The following is a 15,894-nucleotide window of genomic DNA, read 5'->3' as shown; positions in this document are numbered from 1 at the left end:
GCAAATCGATTTAATATTTTTGTGATTTTAGCCAATAACATGACGTCATTTATTTTAATATCAAGACAGTTGATTTTTATGTCTGACAATGCCATTCTTAAACAAATAATTAAGCTGTGTAAGATTTCAGTAGCTATTTTTAGAAATAAATCTGTAATAGACTGGCAGACTGTAAGACGTTAAAACTGTAAAAACGTTTCAAGATTCGACTGGCGATTTTTGTTTTGTTCTGTTGGAGTAGTGATAATGTACGACTTCAAATGATCAATAAATATTGAGTTCCAACATATTTCAATTAATATAGACTGCTTGCTCACCAAAAAATCGGTATTGCAAATCTTTGCAGTAATCTTCATAAGTAAAAATAACCAGTCTGGATCTTTGTTTTGTTTAAATAAATCTATAAAACCATTAGATTGATTACATATTACAAATACAATATCCGAAGATTCTTTGTTGCTCAACTCTTCCAGGTGTTTGAATCCGAAATGTTTTTTTATTATTTTTTCTTGATACTTGTTCTTAATATTGTCTGGTTTTTTCGTCCCATATCTATTTCTGAAGTTATGATTTTTGTATGGATGACTGTATTCTCTTTGACCTTTGTGTTCCATAATTGTAAGTTTATATTATTTTACTTTATTTGTGTGCAGATACCATCCTAGAAAACCCAATAAAACCTATTAAATTTATTAATAACATATATTTTTATTTTTTATAAGTGTATTAAACTAATATATATTTATCGAGAGCCAATGAAAAATTAGAAAAAAACGGAATCACAATTTTTAATAAACGCAAACTTTTAACTTTAAATTTGAAATAAATAATAAAACATTACATACCAATAACGGTTTTGATTGAATATTGTCTATCTATTTCTAATTAAAAAAAAAATAATAGTATAATAGTCTCCTAATAATATAATATTATAATAGTTGCTATAAATTATAATATTAAATCGTATATTATTATTGTTTTAATCTATGTTAATACCACAATATATAGTATGTAGAAAGTAGAACCGTGTGAATAAAATTATAAATAAGTTAAAATAAGACTAATTATTTTAAAGATTTCATTGTGTAAACATTTCTGCATATGTATTTCCATTATTTTTAATTTCCTAAATCCTAATATATACAGATATCACACTCCCTTTGGTGTAATTATAATATTAAAATATTTCCATCTTTTGCAGTCCTTTTTATTGTCCTATACTAAAGAAATTAAATTATTAAAATTTTCGATGTCAAACTAAATAAAAATTATAATAAAAATCCATGAATAAAAAACTAATAAATGTATTTATTGATTCTATCTAAATTTAAAATTAATAATTGTTAATAATAGTTTTAGTAATTACCTTTATATAGAGTATTCCATCAGCGTCTCAAAATTAAAAAACTTCTTAAGTTTACGATTAATATATACTCGTTGTTATAAAAAACTACGATGTTCAAGAACTATAACAAAAACAATTAAAAATTTTTTAAGGATCACTGAATTTTTTAATATTGCGTGTAGATATGTTGTAAATAAATAAAATAATATTTCTTTCATGAAGTACATTTAAACGTTACCAGTAACGAAAGTTAGTAATGTAATCTATGGTTTTCGGTTCACCTATAATATAATATAACCTACCTATGCCGATGACCTAATTATTTTATTATTGATTACGATTTTTTCCTCGGAAATAACCATGGAACTTGGGCCTATACACTATATATTTTCTATCATTGAAATATATTTTATTATTTTTTGAGTCTTTACTCCATTATCGTCGTTATAGCGAATTTGGCAGTTATCATATTTTTTGTTCATCAATTATGTATTTGTATTTTATAATATATTCGCAATTTATTTGACTTACTTTGAGACCAGTATTTGGTTGCATTAACTAAGTGTCCAAGTGAGTCAATAATTTGAAAGACCCAATAAAATCATAAATGATAAATAACATGCATTGTAAAAAAACAAAGAAAATTTAGTTATGTACATTGTATTTATAAATATTCATTATACTATGGGTATATTTATATGTTTTAAATATATAATGCTGTCATTATTTCCGTTTTTCGGGATTATTTTGAGAATTTTCTATAATGAATTCCTAAAACTACAAATTAGATCCAATTTACTACCAGAAACCGCATTCAAAGTTGAAAGTCGGATCCTTTTTTTTTTACTTTATAATGTATTTTGTATTAAATTTCTTTGCACGCAAGAAAAATAAAGTAAACATCATTGTAAAATGAATACATTCATCGTTCCTTTCAAAATTTTAAAGACCTAGTAATATTTTTTTAAAGAATATATTCTAAACACTATTAAAATTATATATTGTATTATCATTATTTGTATAACGAAATTTAAGACTTTATCTATTATTCACGGAATACAATTATTAAAGAGACTTAAAAATCATCAGTTTGAAATTGATCTGTATTTATGTATATAACTATATAAGTATAGGACGTAGGTATGTATTTTATTTTTATATTAGATTAATTATAGTATAATATTAAAACACAAGAATGTGTGCAATATTCATCTGTATATATTAATGTACCTCAAGAATAAGGTTGAAGTGCTAACATTATACTTTTGCACTACTTAAAATATTTTTTCTTTTGTTTTATTATTGCGTACCAGACAGTTGAGATTTTGAGTTGAAGTGTCTATACGGGACCACCATTTTCTGAATGCACATAATGTGAAAGACGTTTATATTGGAAGATTTTTTACTTTACAAATTATTTATTATTATATAATTATTTGTATTATTTTTCAATAATTTTCATTAATTAAGTTATGTATTATTTTATATTTAGATCGCTATATTTCACCAATTGAAACTTACACCACTTTTTTTTTATTGTGCGGCGTGTGAATCATATATTTTGTAGCCTTTAAAAAATATAATATGCATGTTATTTTAATTACAAAGGTAATCCGTGTGTTCGAAAAAGGACATTTACATTAAAGCTTGCAGTGTTGAAGTGCATAAAGAATATTATGGATAACGATTAAACAGAGTACACACAAAATAAAATAATAAATATACTTTATTTGTTATTTATGATTATGAATAATTTAGCACAATCTATCGAGCTAGATCAATTATTATAAGACTATATGCTCCAGCAGCACTGAGATCTACACAAAATTTAGAAATCATCGGAATTAATTATTGTATGGACGCTGTCTCACACACAATTATTCACAATACTTATGCAGTTATGCTTGTTTAAAATATTTATAATATACTATTATGTTATTATGTTATTAATGGATTAATAAAATAATAACAATATATTTTATAGTATATGTAATACTATTAAACAAAGACTGAAGAGTATACTCATGTACTCATCGAGCGGACGCAGACCGTTTGGGTGAATCGACCCAAAATATGGTCTGTTAAGGCGAATAGATATATACCGTTAGGACGAATAAGTATGAAAATGATTTTAATAGAAACTCAACAATTAATTAAATAAAATCATATAAATATACATAATTAATAAGTCCTATTTAAAAAATATATTGGTGTAGGTATAAGTTATATTATTATATAGGTAGAAAGTAATCTACAGTCAAAAAATAATAAATAAAATTACATATAATATAATTAGTACATTTTAAAGTAATCTATTGGCTTTGTATGAAAATGCTTATAATATATATTATGTTATATATAAGCAAAATCATGTCTGAATCATAATCTTATTTTCAATAATATGATTACTAACGATATCATCCGTATATATCACCAGGTTTTTACTTCGCATAGGTGAAAATAATTTTACTCGCCCAAACGGAACAATTGATCAAACAGTCGCTCAAACAGATTATTATTTTTTTGGTCAAAATTATTACCTTTGCCCAAACGAACATCGCCCTACCGAGCATCGTAATCACCATTGGTGTGTACCTATATTTTGACATGAAAAAGTCGAATAAAATTAACAAATCTTGTATGCTCTTTTTCTGATTAGGATATTTGGTTTTGCATAACGCACTTACGATGGACAGTAAATGATAAATGCGAAACAATCGCGTATATCTAGATAACAGTTCTATACATTTGATGTTTTGATAAAGTTATATATTAACTTATCTTAATAAAGTTTGTGTTTAAAAATTGTCCTGAATTATTGTTGCAATTTATGAATACGAATCATATTAAAAATATTATGAGTAAGTATATGTAGCATTGTAGATTAATTCAGTGAGATTTAAAAAAAAAATTACTCGGAACTTAAATAATGTTAACTGAAACATAACACGATAAACTTTACAGCCTGCAATTTAACTTATTTCAACTTATTTTTTTTTATACTACCTTAACTTGTTATGATTAAATTAATTAAATATACGAATAGTATTAAAATACTTTATTATGTATTTAAATATTATAGTTAATCGTCTTTAAAGTAGGATATATTATTTTTGGTAAAAATACATATATAAATGCATATTATTTTAATATATATATTATATATAATGAGTAATGACCTAATAATAATAATATTGACAAAATAAATTATATATGAAAAAAAGATTATTATTTAATATTTAAATAATCCATTTTATGATAAGTTATTGCTTATTTATACTGTTTAAAGCACTCTAATGCATTTACTAATGCATATATTACCAAAATGTATGATTAGAAGTTCCCGTTAAATGTGTTTAGCTTGAATATTAGTAAAATTACCTATTATTAAACTTAAATGTAAGAAAATTATCATTATCCGTGTTCAATCATTGGATTTCTACAGTAATTTAATTTTTAAGCGAGTTATGTATATGTAATATATTAATATTCAAAAATAATGCAGTACTTTCCTGTTATACGAGACTACGGCTATTTTCGCGACTACCTCCGTTATATAAGACTACCGCGGTTGTTTTGTGAAACACCACAAACCTGTTATCTAAGACTGCCAAAATTTGCACACTTTCCTATTATCACAGACTACCTTAGTTTTATTTAATATTTATATTTGTATAATGCATCTATATATTTAATTCTTTGATATTTTTTTAATCAGTAAGTATTGTTGGGATGACTATATTCGAATTATATATATAAAAAAAGGATTTAAATACCCAGTAATCATTTGTATTGTATTACACAACACACGATACATATGTGGCGTACTGTCATTAAAGACAATAAAATAATAATTATAATAAATAAAAAAATAATAGTGGTAAAAAATGGTAAATCTACAAATAAAATAATAAATAATGATAGCCACATTAACGAATTATATATAAAAAAAAATGTAATAATATAAGTGTCGTATAATCATTTTAGATGTTTCTACATCAAAAAACTTTTGTATCATAAATTGTTCTCTATTTTTAATATCGATGTGTTAAAATGGCTGTAACATACATTTTGAATCACTCTGTATATATATATATAATAATAATATAATAGATAATATAATAATTGTGAATTGCTACGCTAGAACGCAGCGCGTGGATATCGTACATCTAATTGTAGTAGTCGCGATAAAGGAGGTGATCTTGGGTGGTAGTCACGAAAATAGCCGTAGTCTCGTATAACAGGAAAGTACTAAAAATGCTATAATTCACTTAAAAATTAAATTAAATTACTCTTAATCAGGGGAGACTTTGAGACTGTGTCTCCCCAATAATTATAACATTGCAATTGAACTAATTTTTAATTTATTTTTAAATATTTTCTTATAGGTATTTGTGTAATCCATGTAGGAATAATACCACTTTTGTCAACTATATTCACTATATATATGTGTGTGTGTGTGTGTGTATACGTTATACGCATACGTTCTAAGAAAATATCACTACTAGTGCTGCACTAGGTACACAATTCTTGGAATTAACGATAATGATTAACGACGGGCAATGAGGTCGTAATACGAATGAGACAGTCGATCAACAGTCTCCAGTCTAATATTATAGATGGCATATAAAAGTTCGGAGGGGGAATCACAGCGATAATGGTTTTTGTATAGAATCCGTGAGACTAGTCTCATTAGTAATATTTGCCATTGCCCATTAGTATATACGTAATCGGTGTGTATGTTTGTAAGTGCGTCGTAAGTTTACCGCGTTTTTAATAAATTTAAAAATATGGAATTAAAACATTGTCCTTTAGATGAGTTATTGGACAAAGATTTTCATTTATTTACTTATGATGAAAAATGTTAATTAAAAAACAAAAAGCCTATTCCATATTTAGCCATTGAATATAAAGACGGAAAATTTACTCGTAAATTTCAAAACCAGTTGGTATAGTAAATTTACATGGCTTAGTGGCTGTGATAAACGCAACAAACAATGCAATTTATCTATATTTTTTCAGTAATTCAAATTAATAACTTATAATGAAATTGAATAAATTATCTATCAAAAATATAGATAACTATATTCGGAATTATTTAACAAATTTAATCAGTTACAGCATTGACTAAAATACTAATATTTTAAGTAAAAATGTACATAAATAGCTAATAGTTAAACAAAAGTTAAGTCTCCCCGTAAATTTTATTCACGCACCGCTACTGCTCTTAATGAGAGAACACAGAGAATGTTCTTAACTTTGAATTTAATAATTGATTAATTCGCACTAGCATTTAATAAGTTAACAATACAATTGGAACTATTGAGCGTACATTTTGATATACTATACGTTAGTCAGATTGAGATAATACATGCTGGTATGACGTATTTTTAAATGTTTAAGCAGTTTAACCATGTTCTTGAGATGAGATGATATTAAACGGTGCCTCTCTGACGTCATTGGTCAGTGCCGGCGGATTGGTAAGATATCGGTCTACCGAGTTTCAGAATTTCTAACGTTTGATTACAGCTACTGTACGGTTTAAATAATTCGAATCAATTACATATACTTCCAATAATTGTACTACTTTAGCACTATAATAATAAAAAAAATACGATCAAACACTTAAAACCAGGCCATATTTTGAGTGGTAACTCGATGAACTGCAAAAATAATCTGGCTCTGTCATTGGAACATCGCCACCTGCTGAAATACCGGCGTTCGTTTACATAGGTACTAATTATTTCATGCATTTCTTATCGGTTTATAGATATTTTTTGTAATAAACACGGAATGATAAACAATAATATAATAAATAATAATTCATACTAAACTATTAAAGTGAATTAAAGAAGAAATTTTTCTTAAATACAATCATAAATACGTTAAAAATTATTAGCAAAATTTGTGCTTTAACTAAGAAGATCACATTTTGAGTATTATTTACTACAACATTTTAGGTGAGGCGCCGCCTCACTTGACTCACCCTCAAAACAACCACTGCTATAATTGTATCTGCAGGATATAATTATAGAAACATTAAATAAGTAATTATCTGAAAATGAGTATACAATTTTTTCACAATTTTTTTTTTTATTTAATTAAAAACATTCCTACAATTTTTAATTAACATTTGCTTTCTCGCATAATCCAGTCAGGAAAAAACAGAAAAAATAATTCAAAACTATTAAATTAAGCTATTAATTATATTGACAATTATTTAATTATGAATTATTACTATCAAAATACGAAATAAAGTATGGGACGTAGATATTCTGTTTAAGAGTTTAGATAATATTTAATACTGGTCTATTAGAAATAGTTTTACAAATTACAAGGCACTATAATATTAATGTTAATGTATTTAAAATGAATAGTATACCTTCAAGCGATGGCGGCCAACATGCACAGTTAAAACACAAAAACAACTGGAAAAAACGGAAAAACGCATGTGCACGCTTTGAGTAAATAGTAATACCACAGAAAAATACAACGACGTATGAGACGTGTGTATGTGTGCAATGTAATTACCTCAAGTATGAGACAACTGGCAAATGAAAATAAGATAAAAAAAAGTTGGTTGAGTGTCTGCAACTTATTTTAATTGTATATTATGTGTGTATGTGTGCGTGTGTGTGCGCGCGCGTGTGCGGTCGGTCCGTGCGCATAACGCGTATAGGATTTTACTCAACAGTTAACACCACGATGGAGACGAAACGTTTTTTTTCAAAAACAGCGAAATCGATGATAACGGAGTATAATAATAAGTTATCTCTGATCAGGCCATAGTCCATCACAAGGCTTATAGATTATAAGTCCATCATAGACCTCTTACTGCAATAGTGGTAGAAGGTCTATGGGTCAGGCGCGGTAGGGGAGGGTCCCTGTACAGTAGAGCCAACTATCAACACGGATCTTAAAGAAAAAATGATTATTTTAATGTGGTTATTATAGTTGAACACTTGAAGCTAGAAAGCCTTATTTATTTATTTACATGAATACCCATATTGGCTCGAGAATAATACATTAATTATATGTTATATCATTATACCTAATTGTTTTACGTTTAATAAAAACGCACTCGTAATAAGGTTTGGTTTATGATGTCAAATTGACTATTTGTTAATGTAATGTTTAAAACAATTAGGCATCACGGCGTAATGTTGTCCATATGGACATAACATATTATAAATTCATCAAAAAAAAAAAAACTTTTTATTAACCCGTATAAAAATATTGAACAAAACAACGACAAATTTATATTTATATTTATTTAGTAATAAATGCTAAATTGTCAAATACCTGCAGTTAGTATAAATACCAGTGTCCATGTGTGTATATTCCACTTCACTTTATACTAACTTAAATATGAAGTTATCTTGAGGTAATCGTTAATGGTTGACACAGTAGAAATTAAACTGAATAAATAACTGTTGCTCAAACATTTATAATTATGTACGGTATAGGTTGTGTATTAAAAACGGCATTGTAACCTGCGTACTCTATTTCTATTGTGGTTTGTATTACACAGGTTTTAGTTGTTTAACCATAGACGTTGCGTTTATTGCATTTTAATTCAACGTCTTGTAAGTTGTATAGTAGGTAATGGGTTTCACTGTTTTTATAGAAATCTGTAAAACGATGTAATGTAGCCACAGGTATTCGTATTATATGCCATAGCGTCTTTTTAGTATAAGCTCTTGTATAGAACAATTAGTAATTACTATCTATATTAGTATCTACACGTATTATTTAGTCGTACAATGTAGTTGTACATTGACCACATTGTACTTTATATTGGATAAACTAATTTTTAGCTTGTATTCAGTGCCGTGGTAACCACCGATGCAGGCGTAGCATTGAACCGGGGCACTTGATCTTGAAAGGGCCCTGCCGATTACTTGATAATGTGACCAAAAATATTTAATACAACAAATAAAAAATAAAATAATATAAGATGATGAACAATACTACAATAGAATGATATTTTTTAGTTATTATGTAGACAGACGCGTAATAGGCGGTAATAGTTATATATAGTGTCGTTAGCATATTAGCATGAGACGCGAGTTTTACCCAACATAGAACAGTTATCATTAATAATGCTAGTTAATATCTAACTTATAATTTTGATAATTATTTAATACTATTATTATTATTTTTACAAAGCAAAATATGAGTTTGAGGTTTTTTTTTATAAAGATTGATATAGATATTTATTGGTGTTTTTATACCAAATAGTATAAAAAAAAAAAAATATGTTGTGGCCGTCATACCCACAATTATTAATAATGTGTATTTCAATCAATTTGTGTAAAATATAATTTAAATTATGTATTAGTTTTAATTTTTTATGTGTTTATATTGTATAGGATACTATGAGTATAATTTAATACAATCATTAACATTAATGATCTAGTAATTTTAAATAGTGATTATAATATTAGATTATATTATAATCTAGTTATTATAATAGTATAATAATATAAGTATAGATACTTCATAACGTTTTTGATGTTAACTTAATAAAGTTCTTTGATAATACATTGAATTATATAAAACGTATATAAATTTGTTTGTCTCCATATATTTATTTTAATACATGTATTTGTAAATGGTACACTATAAATGGCTATTTAATTAAGTAATTACAATTTACAGATAAAATTTGACTGTTTGGTATATATACTTTTATACTTAACAAAATGGCAATCTAGTAAGTTTCATACCAAATACCTAAATTAACTAATATAATTTTATGCTGGAATAAACACTTTTTATGGGCAGGGCAAAAACGCTGCAGTTTTAAAAGTCTAAACTAAAATTTTTAGGAGACTTTGTAGTGACTAAAGAGCCTCATTAGTTACTAATAGCGTTTAAATTTATGGGGCACCTAGACCAATTAGCACCTGGGCACACAATTATCTAGCTACGGCACCGAGCATATATGCTAATATGGTAATGGTATAGTAGTATACTCAGCACGGGTAATCAAATTGTTTCATTTTCATTTGATTTGATTGTGATTGTAGTTATAGAATTATTATTGTACTGTTATTATTAATCATTAATATGATGATGTACCATATTAACAGTATGATGCATTATTAGTACGTCTTCCTTATTATATTATGATTGACTGAAACTCGCATACCGTAAAAACACTAGGGGATATTATTATTAACGATGTAATATAATAGAAAAGTTTGGCAGGAACGACACTCTCCTTTCTATATATATATGAAATGCGTATTCTATTATCATTATTACACACCAGTCGACAATTTTGACACAATAAACCCTTTAAAAAAAATAAATGCTATCTCTGCACGTTGCAGCATGTCCCTGATTTTACGTATACGACCCCATATATACGAATTAATTTGCATATACGCTCACATCACGCACATCACACACACCTATAGCTGTACTATATATCTATATAAACGGACGAACGCATACTCGTATACTCGTTGACAGCATAATTCCTCGACGAAAGTTAAAAGCTCTGTTTATGTATTTCACACGTCCATATTATTATAATAAACGTGTGTAATAGATGTATAGTGTAGTAATAATAATAATAATAATAATAATACGCTATGATATAGTAAGTTCGTACATGCGACCTTAAAATGTGTATATGAATAGCGGTAACGGCAAATTATTATTGTGGTGGTGCGAAATTTATATTTAACGAACTTGCTGTCGTATCGTATAGGTATAATTATAGGCATACGACCTGCCAACCTATGTGATTAAAATATACAAAGGGTGATTCACCGAGCATGCTCACTCTCATTTTTTATTTAATATTGAATTTATAATTTATTCAATTTTTTTTTTGGAATTTTTAAATATACTTAAAAACCATATTTTAAATTATTGGACTTTTTATATTACTTTATTTCTTAAAAAATATTCTGTAGTGATAAAAATTTCTGTTATTCAAATGAGAACACTAATTTTTACTGTAAATTATTTAGTATACATTTTTTTTAAATGTTGATGTACCTAATTCAATATTCTAACAAGTAGTTTCTCATTTATTAAAACGTTTATATAATAAGGGTAATAGTCCTTAAAAATGGTTTTACAAAACAATAAATTAGATATAAAATTATATCTAATATTTATTTTATTTTATTCGATTTAAAATAAAACAATGATTATTTAACTTAAAATAATAAAAATACAAGTAAACAAATAAAATATCTTACCAGTTTATATAATTAACATATTTAATTAAAAATGCTCTGTAATTAAAGTCAAACTTCTCGTTTGTCATATTTATTAGATGATCTAGATTATAATCATACACATATGTAATTAGTAGTAATGAGAAGTATTATAATGAAAGGCGGTGGAATTTGTCAGTTAGCAAGAAGGCGTCACATCTCAGGTTGATAATAATCACTAGCAGGGTAGATAAATCAACATGATCAGTTATAATAAGTTGGTTTAAGAACGTTATATTAGTCATTTGTCGGTGATCTGATAGACTGAGCAAACCGAATAGTTGACTAGTAGTCTTTCAAAGGGCAATTTGTATGTAGTAGAAAAATAAAAAAACACTTAAACTTTATTTCTAACCTAACCTGCTTAATCAATTGTGATGGATACCATCAGAATTGATTCATAGTATCATAGGAAAATTGAATCGCTAAAATAGTAAAATGCATTTGGAATTTGTATAGTCTTTAGGATGTGTGAAAGTCATTATCTCACATTTTGATATATTAAGCTGTAGACTTTAATCTTAGTCTCAATTAACCAACCGATCAAGGACAGCAAACAATCACACAATCAAGACTAGATTGTATGTAAATAATATAAATGAATCGAATCATTTTGATAAATGTGAAGGGATTGTGATAGATTTACAGTTTTCAACCATTGATAATTATTGATTACCAGATTTTACAATCGGCGCAATGGAACAACGTTTTAAGAGTGAATTTATTATACTTAGACCATTTTTACATATAAATAGATAATATAAATCACTAAAATATTGTTAAAACACCATAGTCCTCCATATCACGCATATCGGACTTATTCCTTAGTTCATAAAGTCACATAACTCAAAGCCGGTCGTTCGAATTTTTGATTCTGATACGTCAATATTTTCAGAAAATTTTCCATTGAATAATTTACAGAAAAAATAAAAGTTTGTATTTTCACAAGCTACTATTTTAAATAGTATATAAATTTCAAGAATTTTAAAATAGGGTCTGAAAATTCTAAATTTTGAATAGCTGCGTTAATGAAGAAAAAATAGATGATCGTGCTCGGTGAATTGCTCTGAATATATAAAGGTCGTGAATGTACGTGTATGTATAATGTATGTATATACACTGTGTAATTACTCGCATTAATTAGTGTTGAAAACGTTAACACATTGTCGACGAAACTCGTAGTTACCATAATATGATATAGGTACACGACTAAGAGACATCATTTAGTCAATTGAAATAATGGAATCGCTGCTGCAGCGTTAGTGGGATATGAGACGTGGTATTTGCCGTATTATTAAAATTCGTCTGGAATCATGAACTTATGTTTTATGTAGATAATACCGTACACAATTTATCCGGTAGTTTATCGTATGTGAATAAATCATAATATGATTGTAAATAAATTGTGTTGACTTCTATTAAACAGATATTATGTTATAAATAATGAAATTACACATTTTTTTTAAACTTTTATATACTATGCTTATGTGATTTATTAGAATATAGTGTGTAAAAATTCTGTTATTTATCAGTATAAAATATGCACACAACAAGAAACTGGCAAATATGAATCTCAATACGATCATGACTTCATGAGTACAATAATACAATAGTCAACGAATAATGAAATATTAATAATGTTGTATAAAATTGAACTGTAAGATTTATTTATTATCTCTCAACATTTTCAACGTAAAATGTTTTTGGAAATTCATTTATATTGCTGTGTTAGAAACTAGATAAAAATTAGTTGTATGAGATTTATAAGGAAGAAACGGCAATACGTTATTTATAGTCAATTTTGATTTGGAAAACAATAAAAATCAATAATGTAACGACGATGATGTCACTGGAGAAAATTTTAAAAATTACATTTTTATAATATTACACAATATATAGTTGTCCCATTAGTTTATTTTATTTCAATTAATATAGTAGTAGTTCAATTTAATATTATGTGGTGCAGTATGTTATTCCTAGATAAATTTAATTATAGTATTTGGTACATGGTACATAATATTTTATTTTATGTTTTGAAAATAAGCTAATACGAGTAACATAAAATACGCACTTGTGTTTTATTTTCATTTCGTTATAGATTACTTATTTTTAATAAAATTAATTTTATAATATATAAATTAGTTTGATAAGTTAGATTGTAATTCATTAAATTAATTAGGTATGTTAACTCATGTATTTAATAAAAAGTATAAAATATTACATTATGAAAAGAATGTAATAAAATATGTGTATACACACTCTTAATTGGATATTATTTTGACATATTTACCCGTAAACTACAAAAGTAAAAGTAAACAAAATATTTTGAATTTGTAATTACATTATATCATACACCTACAACACAAATTGTTACAATAATTAATTTAACCATACATACAATATAGAACCAGACTCAATTAATTAACTACTTTGGCACTATATACTTTAAATTTGACGTTGACATATTAATATGAAACAATTTATTTCATAATATAATATACGAAGAATGCTGATGTTTTTGTAATACATAACATTAAATGTTATACCTATATCAAATTTTATTCATTGCGGGCGTTGTTAGTATAATTCGTTCTGATTATATCATTAAAAAAGTATAATATTGGTCAGTGGTGAATATTATTTTGGGATTGATAATTTAAAATTATAAAAGGGTAGACCGAGGACATTATTCTTGGAAAACGCAAACCACACATGGGTTAGTTTTTAAGGACATGTTAATTAGTAGGATTGAAAAACGACGACACGCATAACATAAACCCATTTACTATGGTTAGATCTATAAGGACAAAAAAATGGGTTAAACACAAAACGTTATATAAATATATTTATGTATATAAATTAAATACACGTAGTTTTAAAAAGTGATAAACTATAAACATATAAATTATTTTAATATTAAAATATTACTTATTTTTAATACATTTTAGCTAATATAAACGTTAAAGACATTTTAAAATTGTATTTAGCCTCTATTGGGCCTGACCTCGTAAGTATTCTCTTCCTCGCTTTTGAACCTCTACCACGAGGCCGTGAAAGTTACACTCAACAACATTTACGAGTAAAACATTTTAATTAAACAAAACGAATCATAATAAATTTTATAAATTATTATTGTATTGTGTTATGTATACCTATGCTCAAGATATGTTATGTATATATTTAGAAAATATAGCCATGTATAATTGCACAATGGTATTCATAGTTTTGTTTCAACCGTATAAATTATACAGTCAATCTGCGTAAATACGCATGCCTATGTATATATACTTTCGGATTTTGAATAGTTTTGGAATAAGAAGATTGATGGTTCTTCCGCACCGTTCGTCTGGTAAAAATCCTGTAAAACTTTCCGTTTTTCCAAGCTCCCGCAACCCCTCTAAACTGTCATCACATCGTCACATCGTCATTGTGGTTTATTTGTCATCATCACCCACACAAACCAATGAGTTGATAGAATTTTTATATCGGGAAGAGGTGAGAGTTCTCAATTTTTTTCGTCTTCGAATAATATATATCATCCGTTTATATGAAGTTGTTTATTTCTAAGTAGTCCGCAAAAGCAAAAAGATTCAAGGGAATTTACTTCAGCTACTGCTACGTTGGACCATAACTTTCAATCGTCAACGACATTTAATATTATAGACACACGCACACACATACATATATACATACATACATACATACTTACATACATACATACATACATACATCATACATACATACATACATACATACATACATACATACATTCATACATACATTCATACATACATACATACATTCATACATACATACATATTTACATACCAAATACGCTCACCAGATAATATGGGAACACAAAGACAACGACGACGATAGAGAGAGTCGCGGAAACTCAGCCAGATCAATATATAGTACCGCTCTACACACACCGTACTCGTTCAGCGCGCGCCACTCTGAATTCAAATTATTATGGGTCGCCGCCACCGCTAAACATACCTTTTTACTCTTTTTCTCCAATCGTCATTGAATGAGTCAGAAGCTCTGTCTACCTTTCTCTTTTCTTTCTTTAAAGCTTATAATCTAACCACAGCGACCACCACTAATATCGTTTTATCTGTTGCAGACTTGCACATCATATATACCTATCAATGGTTTTCGTGATTTAAACTTAAATCTCCCTTCATTGGTTTTTCGACTTGTTATTATTGCAGAAATAGCGATTTAAAACTAACTGAAATAGGTACCTATACTTACTATACAGATGAATACCGTCAATTTTTGATATAACATAAGCAATTTAAAAAAAAA

At 26.9% G+C, this 15,894-nt stretch overlaps 1 long non-coding RNA gene across 1 annotated transcript; it reads right to left on the bottom strand.

Annotated features, from left to right (window-relative positions):
• Positions 1-247: 247 nt before the first annotated feature.
• On the bottom strand, positions 248-7,856 carry LOC113557044. Its single transcript, XR_003405569.1, has 3 exons — positions 7,728-7,856; positions 1,367-1,466; positions 248-661 (listed from the first exon to the last, which is right to left on the bottom strand). It is a non-coding gene; the product is annotated as an uncharacterized LOC113557044 (long non-coding RNA).
• Positions 7,857-15,894: the final 8,038 nt, after the last annotated feature.

This window comes from Rhopalosiphum maidis, chromosome 4, assembly GCF_003676215.2.
Source record: "Rhopalosiphum maidis isolate BTI-1 chromosome 4, ASM367621v3, whole genome shotgun sequence".
Taxonomy (NCBI): domain Eukaryota; kingdom Metazoa; phylum Arthropoda; class Insecta; order Hemiptera; family Aphididae; genus Rhopalosiphum; species Rhopalosiphum maidis.
This window is presented reverse-complemented; position numbering and strand designations above follow the sequence as displayed.